This window comes from Oncorhynchus mykiss, chromosome 5 (assembly GCF_013265735.2).
Source record: "Oncorhynchus mykiss isolate Arlee chromosome 5, USDA_OmykA_1.1, whole genome shotgun sequence".
In the NCBI taxonomy this organism is placed as follows: domain Eukaryota; kingdom Metazoa; phylum Chordata; class Actinopteri; order Salmoniformes; family Salmonidae; genus Oncorhynchus; species Oncorhynchus mykiss.
Genome location: NC_048569.1, coordinates 58,594,549 through 58,611,396, shown reverse-complemented (window position 1 = coordinate 58,611,396; position 16,848 = coordinate 58,594,549). Strand labels below are relative to the sequence as shown.

The window sequence follows — 16,848 nt, the reverse complement described above, 5'->3', positions numbered from 1 at the left end:
TCAGGTACAGTGGGGCAAAAAAGTATTTAGTCAGCCACCAATTGTGCAAGTTCTCCCACTTAAAAAGATGAGAGAGGCCTGTAATTTTCATCATAGGTACACTTCAACTATGACGGACAAAATGAGAAAAGAAAATCCAGAAAATCACATTGTAGGATTTTTAATGAATTTATTTGCAAATTATGGTGGAAAATAAGTATTTGGTCACCTACAAACAAGCAAGATTTCTGGCTCTCACAGACCTGTAACTTCTTCTTTAAGAGGCTCCTCTGTCCTCCACTCGTTACCTGTATTAATGGCACCTGTTTGAACTTGTTATCAGTATAAAAGACACCTGTCCACAACCTCAAACAGTCACACTCCAAACTCCACTATGGCCAAGACCAAAGAGCTGTCAAAGGACACCAGAAACAAAATTGTAGACCTGCACCAGGCTGGGAAGACTGAATCTGCAATAGGTAATGTGGGAGAAAGATGTACATATAGGAAGAAACTTAATACTGTACCACAAGAGAAAGATACACTTAGAGTGCATTTGCCATTCTGGTAAAATGCATTGTCTATTGTATGGGACAGGAGGCCAGAGTAAGGCCATGAGAGCATAGGACAGCTGGACAAACCAAGGTCAGAGGGACATACAAAGGAGGGGGTCAGCCAAAGGACCAACTGATGGACTATAGACATAGGGCATATATTTTTAAGACATGAACAGAAGAGACACATAGTCTACTAGTCCTAATAAGGACAAGCCAAACATAAGGGGCCCATAGGATAAGATGGGCATGTATTATTTTTGGGACATGAAGAGGTCCTGTCACCATTATAACTTGACTGAAAGCAGATATGGGCGTTATTGGGCGTGAACAAGCAGGAAGCACAGATTGAAAGATAATGGTGGCAGATGGACTGAGGGAAGTAACTTCATTTGCATGTGGGATGGACTCATATGTTGTATGTGTATAAATCAGAGCCAGTGCTCTGGAAAAGTGTGTGTTCCACAGACCATCTAGGCTTCTGATATGTTTGTATTAAAAGCCTATATTGAATTCACAAGTTCTTGTAAGTGTTAAATTTTGTTACGATTCTCCACGACAGTAAGCAGCTTGGTTTGAAGAAATCAACAGTGGGAGCAATTATTAGGAAATGGAAGACATACAAGACCACTGATAATCTCCCTCGATCTGGGGCTCCACACAAGATCTCACCCCATGGGGTCAAAATGATCCCAAGAACGGTGAGCAAAAATCCCAGAACCACACAGGGAGACCTAGTGAATGACCTGCAGAGAGCTCGGACCAAAGTAACAAAGCCTACCATCAGCAAGGGCATTGACGATGAAAAGTGGCTGGGTCTTTCAGCATGACAATGATCCCAAACACACCGCCCGGGCAACGAAGGAGTGGCTTCGTAAGAAGCATTTCAAGGTCCTGGAGTGGCCTAGCCAGTCTCCAGATCTCAACCCCATAGAAAATCTTTAGAGGGAGTTGAAAGTCTGTGTTGCCCAGCAACAGCCCCAAAACATCACTGTTCTAGAGGAGATCTGCGTGGAGGAATGGGCCAAAATACCAGCAACAGTGTGTGAAAACCTTGTGAAGACTTACAGAAAACATTTGACCTCTGTCATTGCCAACAAAGAGTATATAACAAAGTATTGAGATAAACTTTTGTTATTGACCAAATACTTATTTTCCACCATAATTTGCAAATAAATGCTCTTAACATCAGAAGGCCTTAGTAAGACAAACATCAAACATGTCAAATGGTTCTCATTCTGTTCACAAGTTTTAGAAGAAAATGAGGACTGAAGATAACAGGTTAGCAATAGGGCTGGGAATTGCCAGGGACCTCATGATACGATATTATCACGATACTTAGATGCCGATACAATATGTACTGCGATTCGATGTTCCAAATATATTGCTAACCATATATCCGCTGCAGTGTGACGAGAGAACCATGAGAAGCAGTTTAGGTCAGTCATGGAAATAAAAGGGCTGAAAAACCAATTGGCTCCCTATTTCTAAATGCTATGAAGATAAAATACTGTAGTTTTGATGCAGGTACAACTAACTAGCGCAAAAATATTGCGATATTGCACATAATGGTCGCAGGTCACAGGATCCGACATGAATCTCAACTCAAAAAAGTTATTTTTTTTGTGCAGGGGCCCCCAATCCAAAACGAAGTTGATCACTATCCAAACAATCTGTAAATGTAATAGACATGGGCATTTAATACACAATACATTATAGTCAATGTGGTATACCTTGTGAGGCACAGAAGCATATCAGTATGACAATAGTAGTAGATTAGACTCTACAAGATGGCAGCTACTTACAGAATCATGCAAAACATCATGAATATGTTCCATAAGGCAATGAAAATCCGGAAGTAGCGTAGACTCTGGAGGAACTCTCTGATGTTGTCACCTAAAACAAATACGCCATGGTGTCATTTCAGATTTATAGAGACCTTCATTGTGTGTTCATGTGTAACGGATGTGAAACGGCTAACTAGTTAGCGGTGGTGCGCGCTAAATAGCGTTTCAATCGGTGACGTCACTTGCTCTGAGACTTTGAAGTAGTGGTTCCCCTTGCTCTGCAAGGGCCGCAGCTTTTGTGGAGCGATGGGTAACGATGCTTCGTGGGTAACTGTTGTTGATGTGTGCAGAGGGTCCCTGGTTCGCGCCAGGGTATGGGCGAGGGGACGGTCTGCACACAAATGCCCTATTTAGCCGGCACCACCACTGATCCGGGTCCGGATCATCCGGGTGAGATCCGGGTCACGGCACCAATGTAACAGTATAACTTTAGACCATCCCCTCGCCCATACCCGGGCGCGAACCAGGGACCCTCTCACCACCATGCAATACAGCGTACCAATAAGTGCTTCAGCCTGACTCAAAGGCTCAGAGGACGGGGTAAAAACGATGCAGAAACATCAGCAATAGCCTGCAGCCTATGTTCTTTAAAAATAGATGATCTATCTCAATGCATACCTCTTGAGTATCCTTACTTTCATTTTCATGAATAGTCACTCTGTGAAGTTTCCTGAGGTGAGGTTTTTTAATGCACCACAATGCATCACACACCTGTAGTTGGTCCACGAGGTTCATCTCCAAATTGTCCTTGTGACTCCTTTTTCTTACTGTAATAGAGAACAGTGTTGATTGTCTTGTCTTGATGAGCTAGTAAAAATTATATGAAGTCCAGCATTATTGTCTGTTTAGTGTTACCAGGCACAACTAGCACAATGTCTTCAGCGCAATACAAAAATTGTATCATACTCACAGTTTGAAGTTTACACAGCACCAGTGTTCATGAGTAAGGTCCTAAAAAGGATGACATAGAAATAGTTGGAAATTATCACTTTTAATACAGCACATGACAGCACAGAACTCCAACTTTGGCATTAAGCAAGTCAGGTACAGTGGGGCAAAAAAGTATTTAGTCAGCCACCAATTGTGCAAGTTCTCCCACTTAAAAAGATGAGAGAGGCCTGTAATTTTCATCATAGGTACACTTCAACTATGACGGACAAAATGAGAAAAGAAAATCCAGAAAATCACATTGTAGGATTTTTAATGAATTTATTTGCAAATTATGGTGGAAAAGAAGTATTTGGTCACCTACAAACAAGCAAGATTTCTGGCTCTCACAGACCTGTAACTTCTTCTTTAAGAGGCTCCTCTGTCCTCCACTCGTTACCTGTATTAATGGCACCTGTTTGAACTTGTTATCAGTATAAAAGACACCTGTCCACAACCTCAAACAGTCACACTCCAAACTCCACTATGGCCAAGACCAAAGAGCTGTCAAAGGACACCAGAAACAAAATTGTAGACCTGCACCAGGCTGGGAAGACTGAATCTGCAATAGGTAATGTGGGAGAAAGATGTACATATAGGAAGAAACTTAATACTGTACCACAAGAGAAAGATACACTTAGAGTGCATTTGCCATTCTGGTAAAATGCATTGTCTATTGTATGGGACAGGAGGCCAGAGTAAGGCCATGAGAGCATAGGACAGCTGGACAAACCAAGGTCAGAGGGACATACAAAGGAGGGGGTCAGCCAAAGGACCAACTGATGGACTATAGACATAGGGCATATATTTTTAAGACATGAACAGAAGAGACACATAGTCTACTAGTCCTAATAAGGACAAGCCAAACATAAGGGGCCCATAGGATAAGATGGGCATGTATTATTTTTGGGACATGAAGAGGTCCTGTCACCATTATAACTTGACTGAAAGCAGATATGGGCGTTATTGGGCGTGAACAAGCAGGAAGCACAGATTGAAAGATAATGGTGGCAGATGGACTGAGGGAAGTAACTTCATTTGCATGTGGGATGGACTCATATGTTGTATGTGTATAAATCAGAGCCAGTGCTCTGGAAAAGTGTGTGTTCCACAGACCATCTAGGCTTCTGATATGTTTGTATTAAAAGCCTATATTGAATTCACAAGTTCTTGTAAGTGTTAAATTTTGTTACGATTCTCCACGACAGTAAGCAGCTTGGTTTGAAGAAATCAACAGTGGGAGCAATTATTAGGAAATGGAAGACATACAAGACCACTGATAATCTCCCTCGATCTGGGGCTCCACACAAGATCTCACCCCATGGGGTCAAAATGATCCCAAGAACGGTGAGCAAAAATCCCAGAACCACACAGGGAGACCTAGTGAATGACCTGCAGAGAGCTGGGACCAAAGTAACAAAGCCTACCATCAGCAAGGGCATTGACGATGAAAAGTGGCTGGGTCTTTCAGCATGACAATGATCCCAAACACACCGCCCGGGCAACGAAGGAGTGGCTTCGTAAGAAGCATTTCAAGGTCCTGGAGTGGCCTAGCCAGTCTCCAGATCTCAACCCCATAGAAAATCTTTAGAGGGAGTTGAAAGTCTGTGTTGCCCAGCAACAGCCCCAAAACATCACTGTTCTAGAGGAGATCTGCGTGGAGGAATGGGCCAAAATACCAGCAACAGTGTGTGAAAACCTTGTGAAGACTTACAGAAAACATTTGACCTCTGTCATTGCCAACAAAGAGTATATAACAAAGTATTGAGATAAACTTTTGTTATTGACCAAATACTTATTTTCCACCATAATTTGCAAATAAATGCTCTTAACATCAGAAGGCCTTAGTAAGACAAACATCAAACATGTCAAATGGTTCTCATTCTGTTCACAAGTTTTAGAAGAAAATGAGGACTGAAGATAACAGGTTAGCAATAGGGCTGGGAATTGCCAGGGACCTCATGATACGATATTATCACGATACTTAGATGCCGATACAATATGTACTGCGATTCGATGTTCCAAATATATTGCTAACCATATATCCGCTGCAGTGTGACGAGAGAACCATGAGAAGCAGTTTAGGTCAGTCATGGAAATAAAAGGGCTGAAAAACCAATTGGCTCCCTATTTCTAAATGCTATGAAGATAAAATACTGTAGTTTTGATGCAGGTACAACTAACTAGCGCAAAAATATTGCGATATTGCACATAATGGTCGCAGGTCACAGGATCCGACATGAATCTCAACTCAAAAAAGTTATTTTTTTTGTGCAGGGGCCCCCAATCCAAAAACGAAGTTGATCACTATCCAAACAATCTATAAATGTAATAGACATGGGCATTTAATACACAATACATTATAGTCAATGTGGTATACCTTGTGAGGCACAGAAGCATATCAGTATGACAATAGTAGTAGATTAGACTCTACAAGATGGCAGCTACTTACAGAATCATGCAAAACATCATGAATATGTTCCATAAGGCAATGAAAATCCGGAAGTAGCGTAGACTCTGGAGGAACTCTCTGATGTTGTCACCTAAAACAAATACGCCATGGTGTCATTTCAGATTTATAGAGACCTTCATTGTGTGTTCATGTGTAACGGATGTGAAACGGCTAACTAGTTAGCGGTGGTGCGCGCTAAATAGCGTTTCAATCGGTGACGTCACTTGCTCTGCGACTTTGAAGTAGTGGTTCCCCTTGCTCTGCAAGGGCCGCAGCTTTTGTGGAGCGATGGGTAACGATGCTTCGTGGGTAACTGTTGTTGATGTGTGCAGAGGGTCCCTGGTTCGCGCCAGGGTATGGGCGAGGGGACGGTCTGCACACAAATGCCCTATTTAGCCGGCACCACCACTGATCCGGGTCCGGATCATCCGGGTGAGATCCGGGTCACGGCACCAATGTAACAGTATAACTTTAGACCATCCCCTCGCCCATACCCGGGCGCGAACCAGGGACCCTCTCACCACCATGCAATACAGCGTACCAATAAGTGCTTCAGCCTGACTCAAAGGCTCAGAGGACGGGGTAAAAACGATGCAGAAACATCAGCAATAGCCTGCAGCCTATGTTCTTTAAAAATAGATGATCTATCTCAATGCATACCTCTTGAGTATCCTTACTTTCATTTTCATGAATAGTCACTCTGTGAAGTTTCCTGAGGTGAGGTTTTTTAATGCACCACAATGCATCACACACCTGTAGTTGGTCCACGAGGTTCATCTCCAAATTGTCCTTGTGACTCCTTTTTCTTACTGTAATAGAGAACAGTGTTGATTGTCTTGTCTTGATGAGCTAGTAAAAATTATATGAAGTCCAGCATTATTGTCTGTTTAGTGTTACCAGGCACAACTAGCACAATGTCTTCAGCGCAATACAAAAATTGTATCATACTCACAGTTTGAAGTTTACACAGCACCAGTGTTCATGAGTAAGGTCCTAAAAAGGATGACATAGAAATAGTTGGAAATTATCACTTTTAATACAGCACATGACAGCACAGAACTCCAACTTTGGCATTAAGCAAGTCAGGTACAGTGGGGCAAAAAAGTATTTAGTCAGCCACCAATTGTGCAAGTTCTCCCACTTAAAAAGATGAGAGAGGCCTGTAATTTTCATCATAGGTACACTTCAACTATGACGGACAAAATGAGAAAAGAAAATCCAGAAAATCACATTGTAGGATTTTTAATGAATTTATTTGCAAATTATGGTGGAAAAGAAGTATTTGGTCACCTACAAACAAGCAAGATTTCTGGCTCTCACAGACCTGTAACTTCTTCTTTAAGAGGCTCCTCTGTCCTCCACTCGTTACCTGTATTAATGGCACCTGTTTGAACTTGTTATCAGTATAAAAGACACCTGTCCACAACCTCAAACAGTCACACTCCAAACTCCACTATGGCCAAGACCAAAGAGCTGTCAAAGGACACCAGAAACAAAATTGTAGACCTGCACCAGGCTGGGAAGACTGAATCTGCAATAGGTAATGTGGGAGAAAGATGTACATATAGGAAGAAACTTAATACTGTACCACAAGAGAAAGATACACTTAGAGTGCATTTGCCATTCTGGTAAAATGCATTGTCTATTGTATGGGACAGGAGGCCAGAGTAAGGCCATGAGAGCATAGGACAGCTGGACAAACCAAGGTCAGAGGGACATACAAAGGAGGGGGTCAGCCAAAGGACCAACTGATGGACTATAGACATAGGGCATATATTTTTAAGACATGAACAGAAGAGACACATAGTCTACTAGTCCTAATAAGGACAAGCCAAACATAAGGGGCCCATAGGATAAGATGGGCATGTATTATTTTTGGGACATGAAGAGGTCCTGTCACCATTATAACTTGACTGAAAGCAGATATGGGCGTTATTGGGCGTGAACAAGCAGGAAGCACAGATTGAAAGATAATGGTGGCAGATGGACTGAGGGAAGTAACTTCATTTGCATGTGGGATGGACTCATATGTTGTATGTGTATAAATCAGAGCCAGTGCTCTGGAAAAGTGTGTGTTCCTCAGACCATCTAGGCTTCTGATATGTTTGTATTAAAAGCCTATATTGAATTCACAAGTTCTTGTAAGTGTTAAATTTTGTTACGATTCTCCACGACAGTAAGCAGCTTGGTTTGAAGAAATCAACAGTGGGAGCAATTATTAGGAAATGGAAGACATACAAGACCACTGATAATCTCCCTCGATCTGGGGCTCCACACAAGATCTCACCCCATGGGGTCAAAATGATCCCAAGAACGGTGAGCAAAAATCCCAGAACCACACAGGGAGACCTAGTGAATGACCTGCAGAGAGCTGGGACCAAAGTAACAAAGCCTACCATCAGCAAGGGCATTGACGATGAAAAGTGGCTGGGTCTTTCAGCATGACAATGATCCCAAACACACCGCCCGGGCAACGAAGGAGTGGCTTCGTAAGAAGCATTTCAAGGTCCTGGAGTGGCCTAGCCAGTCTCCAGATCTCAACCCCATAGAAAATCTTTAGAGGGAGTTGAAAGTCTGTGTTGCCCAGCAACAGCCCCAAAACATCACTGTTCTAGAGGAGATCTGCGTGGAGGAATGGGCCAAAATACCAGCAACAGTGTGTGAAAACCTTGTGAAGACTTACAGAAAACATTTGACCTCTGTCATTGCCAACAAAGAGTATATAACAAAGTATTGAGATAAACTTTTGTTATTGACCAAATACTTATTTTCCACCATAATTTGCAAATAAATGCTCTTAACATCAGAAGGCCTTAGTAAGACAAACATCAAACATGTCAAATGGTTCTCATTCTGTTCACAAGTTTTAGAAGAAAATGAGGACTGAAGATAACAGGTTAGCAATAGGGCTGGGAATTGCCAGGGACCTCATGATACGATATTATCACGATACTTAGATGCCGATACAATATGTACTGCGATTCGATGTTCCAAATATATTGCTAACCATATATCCGCTGCAGTGTGACGAGAGAACCATGAGAAGCAGTTTAGGTCAGTCATGGAAATAAAAGGGCTGAAAAACCAATTGGCTCCCTATTTCTAAATGCTATGAAGATAAAATACTGTAGTTTTGATGCAGGTACAACTAACTAGCGCAAAAATATTGCGATATTGCACATAATGGTCGCAGGTCACAGGATCCGACATGAATCTCAACTCAAAAAAGTTATTTTTTTTGTGCAGGGGCCCCCAATCCAAAAACGAAGTTGATCACTATCCAAACAATCTGTAAATGTAATAGACATGGGCATTTAATACACAATACATTATAGTCAATGTGGTATACCTTGTGAGGCACAGAAGCATATCAGTATGACAATAGTAGTAGATTAGACTCTACAAGATGGCAGCTACTTACAGAATCATGCAAAACATCATGAATATGTTCCATAAGGCAATGAAAATCCGGAAGTAGCGTAGACTCTGGAGGAACTCTCTGATGTTGTCACCTAAAACAAATACGCCATGGTGTCATTTCAGATTTATAGAGACCTTCATTGTGTGTTCATGTGTAACGGATGTGAAACGGCTAACTAGTTAGCGGTGGTGCGCGCTAAATAGCGTTTCAATCGGTGACGTCACTTGCTCTGCGACTTTGAAGTAGTGGTTCCCCTTGCTCTGCAAGGGCCGCAGCTTTTGTGGAGCGATGGGTAACGATGCTTCGTGGGTAACTGTTGTTGATGTGTGCAGAGGGTCCCTGGTTCGCGCCAGGGTATGGGCGAGGGGACGGTCTGCACACAAATGCCCTATTTAGCCGGCACCACCACTGATCCGGGTCCGGATCATCCGGGTGAGATCCGGGTCACGGCACCAATGTAACAGTATAACTTTAGACCATCCCCTCGCCCATACCCGGGCGCGAACCAGGGACCCTCTCACCACCATGCAATACAGCGTACCAATAAGTGCTTCAGCCTGACTCAAAGGCTCAGAGGACGGGGTAAAAACGATGCAGAAACATCAGCAATAGCCTGCAGCCTATGTTCTTTAAAAATAGATGATCTATCTCAATGCATACCTCTTGAGTATCCTTACTTTCATTTTCATGAATAGTCACTCTGTGAAGTTTCCTGAGGTGAGGTTTTTTAATGCACCACAATGCATCACACACCTGTAGTTGGTCCACGAGGTTCATCTCCAAATTGTCCTTGTGACTCCTTTTTCTTACTGTAATAGAGAACAGTGTTGATTGTCTTGTCTTGATGAGCTAGTAAAAATTATATGAAGTCCAGCATTATTGTCTGTTTAGTGTTACCAGGCACAACTAGCACAATGTCTTCAGCGCAATACAAAAATTGTATCATACTCACAGTTTGAAGTTTACACAGCACCAGTGTTCATGAGTAAGGTCCTAAAAAGGATGACATAGAAATAGTTGGAAATTATCACTTTTAATACAGCACATGACAGCACAGAACTCCAACTTTGGCATTAAGCAAGTCAGGTACAGTGGGGCAAAAAAGTATTTAGTCAGCCACCAATTGTGCAAGTTCTCCCACTTAAAAAGATGAGAGAGGCCTGTAATTTTCATCATAGGTACACTTCAACTATGACGGACAAAATGAGAAAAGAAAATCCAGAAAATCACATTGTAGGATTTTTAATGAATTTATTTGCAAATTATGGTGGAAAAGAAGTATTTGGTCATCTACAAACAAGCAAGATTTCTGGCTCTCACAGACCTGTAACTTCTTCTTTAAGAGGCTCCTCTGTCCTCCACTCGTTACCTGTATTAATGGCACCTGTTTGAACTTGTTATCAGTATAAAAGACACCTGTCCACAACCTCAAACAGTCACACTCCAAACTCCACTATGGCCAAGACCAAAGAGCTGTCAAAGGACACCAGAAACAAAATTGTAGACCTGCACCAGGCTGGGAAGACTGAATCTGCAATAGGTAATGTGGGAGAAAGATGTACATATAGGAAGAAACTTAATACTGTACCACAAGAGAAAGATACACTTAGAGTGCATTTGCCATTCTGGTAAAATGCATTGTCTATTGTATGGGACAGGAGGCCAGAGTAAGGCCATGAGAGCATAGGACAGCTGGACAAACCAAGGTCAGAGGGACATACAAAGGAGGGGGTCAGCCAAAGGACCAACTGATGGACTATAGACATAGGGCATATATTTTTAAGACATGAACAGAAGAGACACATAGTCTACTAGTCCTAATAAGGACAAGCCAAACATAAGGGGCCCATAGGATAAGATGGGCATGTATTATTTTTGGGACATGAAGAGGTCCTGTCACCATTATAACTTGACTGAAAGCAGATATGGGCGTTATTGGGCGTGAACAAGCAGGAAGCACAGATTGAAAGATAATGGTGGCAGATGGACTGAGGGAAGTAACTTCATTTGCATGTGGGATGGACTCATATGTTGTATGTGTATAAATCAGAGCCAGTGCTCTGGAAAAGTGTGTGTTCCACAGACCATCTAGGCTTCTGATATGTTTGTATTAAAAGCCTATATTGAATTCACAAGTTCTTGTAAGTGTTAAATTTTGTTACGATTCTCCACGACAGTAAGCAGCTTGGTTTGAAGAAATCAACAGTGGGAGCAATTATTAGGAAATGGAAGACATACAAGACCACTGATAATCTCCCTCGATCTGGGGCTCCACACAAGATCTCACCCCATGGGGTCAAAATGATCCCAAGAACGGTGAGCAAAAATCCCAGAACCACACAGGGAGACCTAGTGAATGACCTGCAGAGAGCTGGGACCAAAGTAACAAAGCCTACCATCAGCAAGGGCATTGACGATGAAAAGTGGCTGGGTCTTTCAGCATGACAATGATCCCAAACACACCGCCCGGGCAACGAAGGAGTGGCTTCGTAAGAAGCATTTCAAGGTCCTGGAGTGGCCTAGCCAGTCTCCAGATCTCAACCCCATAGAAAATCTTTAGAGGGAGTTGAAAGTCTGTGTTGCCCAGCAACAGCCCCAAAACATCACTGTTCTAGAGGAGATCTGCGTGGAGGAATGGGCCAAAATACCAGCAACAGTGTGTGAAAACCTTGTGAAGACTTACAGAAAACATTTGACCTCTGTCATTGCCAACAAAGAGTATATAACAAAGTATTGAGATAAACTTTTGTTATTGACCAAATACTTATTTTCCACCATAATTTGCAAATAAATGCTCTTAACATCAGAAGGCCTTAGTAAGACAAACATCAAACATGTCAAATGGTTCTCATTCTGTTCACAAGTTTTAGAAGAAAATGAGGACTGAAGATAACAGGTTAGCAATAGGGCTGGGAATTGCCAGGGACCTCATGATACGATATTATCACGATACTTAGATGCCGATACAATATGTACTGCGATTCGATGTTCCAAATATATTGCTAACCATATATCCGCTGCAGTGTGACGAGAGAACCATGAGAAGCAGTTTAGGTGTCATGTATTGTCATGTTGTGTCTCTGTCCTTTCCTTTCACCCTGTCTCCCTCTGCTGGTCGTATTAGGTTACCTTTTCTCCCCCGCTTTCCCCCAGCTGTTCCTTGTCTCCTCCTGACTACCTCGTCACCCCGTTTCCCACCTGTTCCCTTTTTCCCTCTGATTAGTCCCCTATATCTCTCTCTGTTTTTGTTCCTGTCCTTGTCGGATTCTTGTTTGTTGTGTTTCATGCCTGAGCCAGACTATCGTCATGTTTGCTGTAACCTTGTCCTGTCCTGTCGGAATCTGCCGGTCTATCTGAGCCTACCTATGTTTGGTTATTAAAGAAGCTCTGTTTAAGTTAGTTCGCTTTTGGGTCCTCATTCACTCACCGTAACATTAGGTCAGTCATGGAAATAAAAGGGCTGAAAAACCAATTGGCTCCCTATTTCTAAATGCTATGAAGATAAAATACTGTAGTTTTGATGCAGGTACAACTAACTAGCGCAAAAATATTGCGATATTGCACATAATGGTCGCAGGTCACAGGATCCGACATGAATCTCAACTCAAAAAAGTTATTTTTTTTGTGCAGGGGCCCCCAATCCAAAAACGAAGTTGATCACTATCCAAACAATCTGTAAATGTAATAGACATGGGCATTTAATACACAATACATTATAGTCAATGTGGTATACCTTGTGAGGCACAGAAGCATATCAGTATGACAATAGTAGTAGATTAGACTCTACAAGATGGCAGCTACTTACAGAATCATGCAAAACATCATGAATATGTTCCATAAGGCAATGAAAATCCGGAAGTAGCGTAGACTCTGGAGGAACTCTCTGATGTTGTCACCTAAAACAAATACGCCATGGTGTCATTTCAGATTTATAGAGACCTTCATTGTGTGTTCATGTGTAACGGATGTGAAACGGCTAACTAGTTAGCGGTGGTGCGCGCTAAATAGCGTTTCAATCGGTGACGTCACTTGCTCTGAGACTTTGAAGTAGTGGTTCCCCTTGCTCTGCAAGGGCCGCAGCTTTTGTGGAGCGATGGGTAACGATGCTTCGTGGGTAACTGTTGTTGATGTGTGCAGAGGGTCCCTGGTTCGCGCCAGGGTATGGGCGAGGGGACGGTCTGCACACAAATGCCCTATTTAGCCGGCACCACCACTGATCCGGGTCCGGATCATCCGGGTGAGATCCGGGTCACGGCACCAATGTAACAGTATAACTTTAGACCATCCCCTCGCCCATACCCGGGCGCGAACCAGGGACCCTCTCACCACCATGCAATACAGCGTACCAATAAGTGCTTCAGCCTGACTCAAAGGCTCAGAGGACGGGGTAAAAACGATGCAGAAACATCAGCAATAGCCTGCAGCCTATGTTCTTTAAAAATAGATGATCTATCTCAATGCATACCTCTTGAGTATCCTTACTTTCATTTTCATGAATAGTCACTCTGTGAAGTTTCCTGAGATGAGGTTTTTTAATGCACCACAATGCATCACACACCTGTAGTTGGTCCACGAGGTTCATCTCCAAATTGTCCTTGTGACTCCTTTTTCTTACTGTAATAGAGAACAGTGTTGATTGTCTTGTCTTGATGAGCTAGTAAAAATTATATGAAGTCCAGCATTATTGTCTGTTTAGTGTTACCAGGCACAACTAGCACAATGTCTTCAGCGCAATACAAAAATTGTATCATACTCACAGTTTGAAGTTTACACAGCACCAGTGTTCATGAGTAAGGTCCTAAAAAGGATGACATAGAAATAGTTGGAAATTATCACTTTTAATACAGCACATGACAGCACAGAACTCCAACTTTGGCATTAAGCAAGTCAGGTACAGTGGGGCAAAAAAGTATTTAGTCAGCCACCAATTGTGCAAGTTCTCCCACTTAAAAAGATGAGAGAGGCCTGTAATTTTCATCATAGGTACACTTCAACTATGACGGACAAAATGAGAAAAGAAAATCCAGAAAATCACATTGTAGGATTTTTAATGAATTTATTTGCAAATTATGGTGGAAAAGAAGTATTTGGTCACCTACAAACAAGCAAGATTTCTGGCTCTCACAGACCTGTAACTTCTTCTTTAAGAGGCTCCTCTGTCCTCCACTCGTTACCTGTATTAATGGCACCTGTTTGAACTTGTTATCAGTATAAAAGACACCTGTCCACAACCTCAAACAGTCACACTCCAAACTCCACTATGGCCAAGACCAAAGAGCTGTCAAAGGACACCAGAAACAAAATTGTAGACCTGCACCAGGCTGGGAAGACTGAATCTGCAATAGGTAATGTGGGAGAAAGATGTACATATAGGAAGAAACTTAATACTGTACCACAAGAGAAAGATACACTTAGAGTGCATTTGCCATTCTGGTAAAATGCATTGTCTATTGTATGGGACAGGAGGCCAGAGTAAGGCCATGAGAGCATAGGACAGCTGGACAAACCAAGGTCAGAGGGACATACAAAGGAGGGGGTCAGCCAAAGGACCAACTGATGGACTATAGACATAGGGCATATATTTTTAAGACATGAACAGAAGAGACACATAGTCTACTAGTCCTAATAAGGACAAGCCAAACATAAGGGGCCCATAGGATAAGATGGGCATGTATTATTTTTGGGACATGAAGAGGTCCTGTCACCATTATAACTTGACTGAAAGCAGATATGGGCGTTATTGGGCGTGAACAAGCAGGAAGCACAGATTGAAAGATAATGGTGGCAGATGGACTGAGGGAAGTAACTTCATTTGCATGTGGGATGGACTCATATGTTGTATGTGTATAAATCAGAGCCAGTGCTCTGGAAAAGTGTGTGTTCCACAGACCATCTAGGCTTCTGATATGTTTGTATTAAAAGCCTATATTGAATTCACAAGTTCTTGTAAGTGTTAAATTTTGTTACGATTCTCCACGACAGTAAGCAGCTTGGTTTGAAGAAATCAACAGTGGGAGCAATTATTAGGAAATGGAAGACATACAAGACCACTGATAATCTCCCTCGATCTGGGGCTCCACACAAGATCTCACCCCATGGGGTCAAAATGATCCCAAGAACGGTGAGCAAAAATCCCAGAACCACACAGGGAGACCTAGTGAATGACCTGCAGAGAGCTGGGACCAAAGTAACAAAGCCTACCATCAGCAAGGGCATTGACGATGAAAAGTGGCTGGGTCTTTCAGCATGACAATGATCCCAAACACACCGCCCGGGCAACGAAGGAGTGGCTTCGTAAGAAGCATTTCAAGGTCCTGGAGTGGCCTAGCCAGTCTCCAGATCTCAACCCCATAGAAAATCTTTAGAGGGAGTTGAAAGTCTGTGTTGCCCAGCAACAGCCCCAAAACATCACTGTTCTAGAGGAGATCTGCGTGGAGGAATGGGCCAAAATACCAGCAACAGTGTGTGAAAACCTTGTGAAGACTTACAGAAAACATTTGACCTCTGTCATTGCCAACAAAGAGTATATAACAAAGTATTGAGATAAACTTTTGTTATTGACCAAATACTTATTTTCCACCATAATTTGCAAATAAATGCTCTTAACATCAGAAGGCCTTAGTAAGACAAACATCAAACATGTCAAATGGTTCTCATTCTGTTCACAAGTTTTAGAAGAAAATGAGGACTGAAGATAACAGGTTAGCAATAGGGCTGGGAATTGACAGGGACCTCATGATACGATATTATCACGATACTTAGATGCCGATACAATATGTACTGCGATTCGATGTTCCAAATATATTGCTAACCATATATCCGCTGCAGTGTGACGAGAGAACCATGAGAAGCAGTTTAGGTCAGTCATGGAAATAAAAGGGCTGAAAAACCAATTGGCTCCCTATTTCTAAATGCTATGAAGATAAAATACTGTAGTTTTGTTGCAGGTACAACTAACTAGCGCAAAAATATTGCGATATTGCACATAATGGTCGCAGGTCACAGGATCGGACATGAATCTCAACTCAAAAAAGTTATTTTTTTTGTGCAGGGGCCCCCAATCCAAAAACGAAGTTGATCACTATCCAAACAATCTGTAAATGTAATAGACATGGGCATTTAATACACAATACATTATAGTCAATGTGGTATACCTTGTGAGGCACAGAAGCATATCAGTATGACAATAGTAGTAGATTAGACTCTACAAGATGGCAGCTACTTACAGAATCATGCAAAACATCATGAATATGTTCCATAAGGCAATGAAAATCCGGAAGTAGCGTAGACTCTGGAGGAACTCTCTGATGTTGTCACCTAAAACAAATACGCCATGGTGTCATTTCAGATTTATAGAGACCTTCATTGTGTGTTCATGTGTAACGGATGTGAAACGGCTAACTAGTTAGCGGTGGTGCACGCTAAATAGCGTTTCAATCGGTGACGTCACTTGCTCTGAGACTTTGAAGTAGTGGCTTTTGTGGAGCGATGGGTAACGATGCTTCGTGGGTAACTGTTGTTGATGTGTGCAGAGGGTCCCTGGTTCGCGCCCGGGTATGGGCGAGGGGACGGTCTGCACACAAATGCCCTATTTAGCCGGCACCACCACTGATCCGGGTCCGGATCATCCGGGTGAGATCCGGGTCACGGCACCAATGTAACAGTATA

The 16,848-nt window shown here is 42.4% G+C and overlaps 1 long non-coding RNA gene across 48 annotated transcripts in view; it reads right to left on the bottom strand.

The window, feature by feature from the left end:
- LOC110524154 overlaps positions 1-16,848 on the bottom strand; it is a 40,492-nt gene that overhangs the window by 8,637 nt on the left and 15,007 nt on the right. For 26 of the 48 annotated variants that reach the window (XR_005051805.1, XR_005051806.1, XR_005051778.1 and 23 more), the window contains exons 13-25: positions 16,407-16,497; positions 13,938-13,978; positions 13,739-13,794; positions 12,986-13,076; positions 10,133-10,173; positions 9,934-9,989; positions 9,181-9,271; positions 6,712-6,752; positions 6,513-6,568; positions 5,760-5,850; positions 3,291-3,331; positions 3,092-3,147; positions 2,339-2,429 (exon numbers count right to left, since the gene is read on the bottom strand). This is a non-coding gene — a long non-coding RNA (uncharacterized LOC110524154). The other 22 variants (XR_005051811.1, XR_005051809.1, XR_005051801.1 and 19 more) reach the window with 22 other exon arrangements.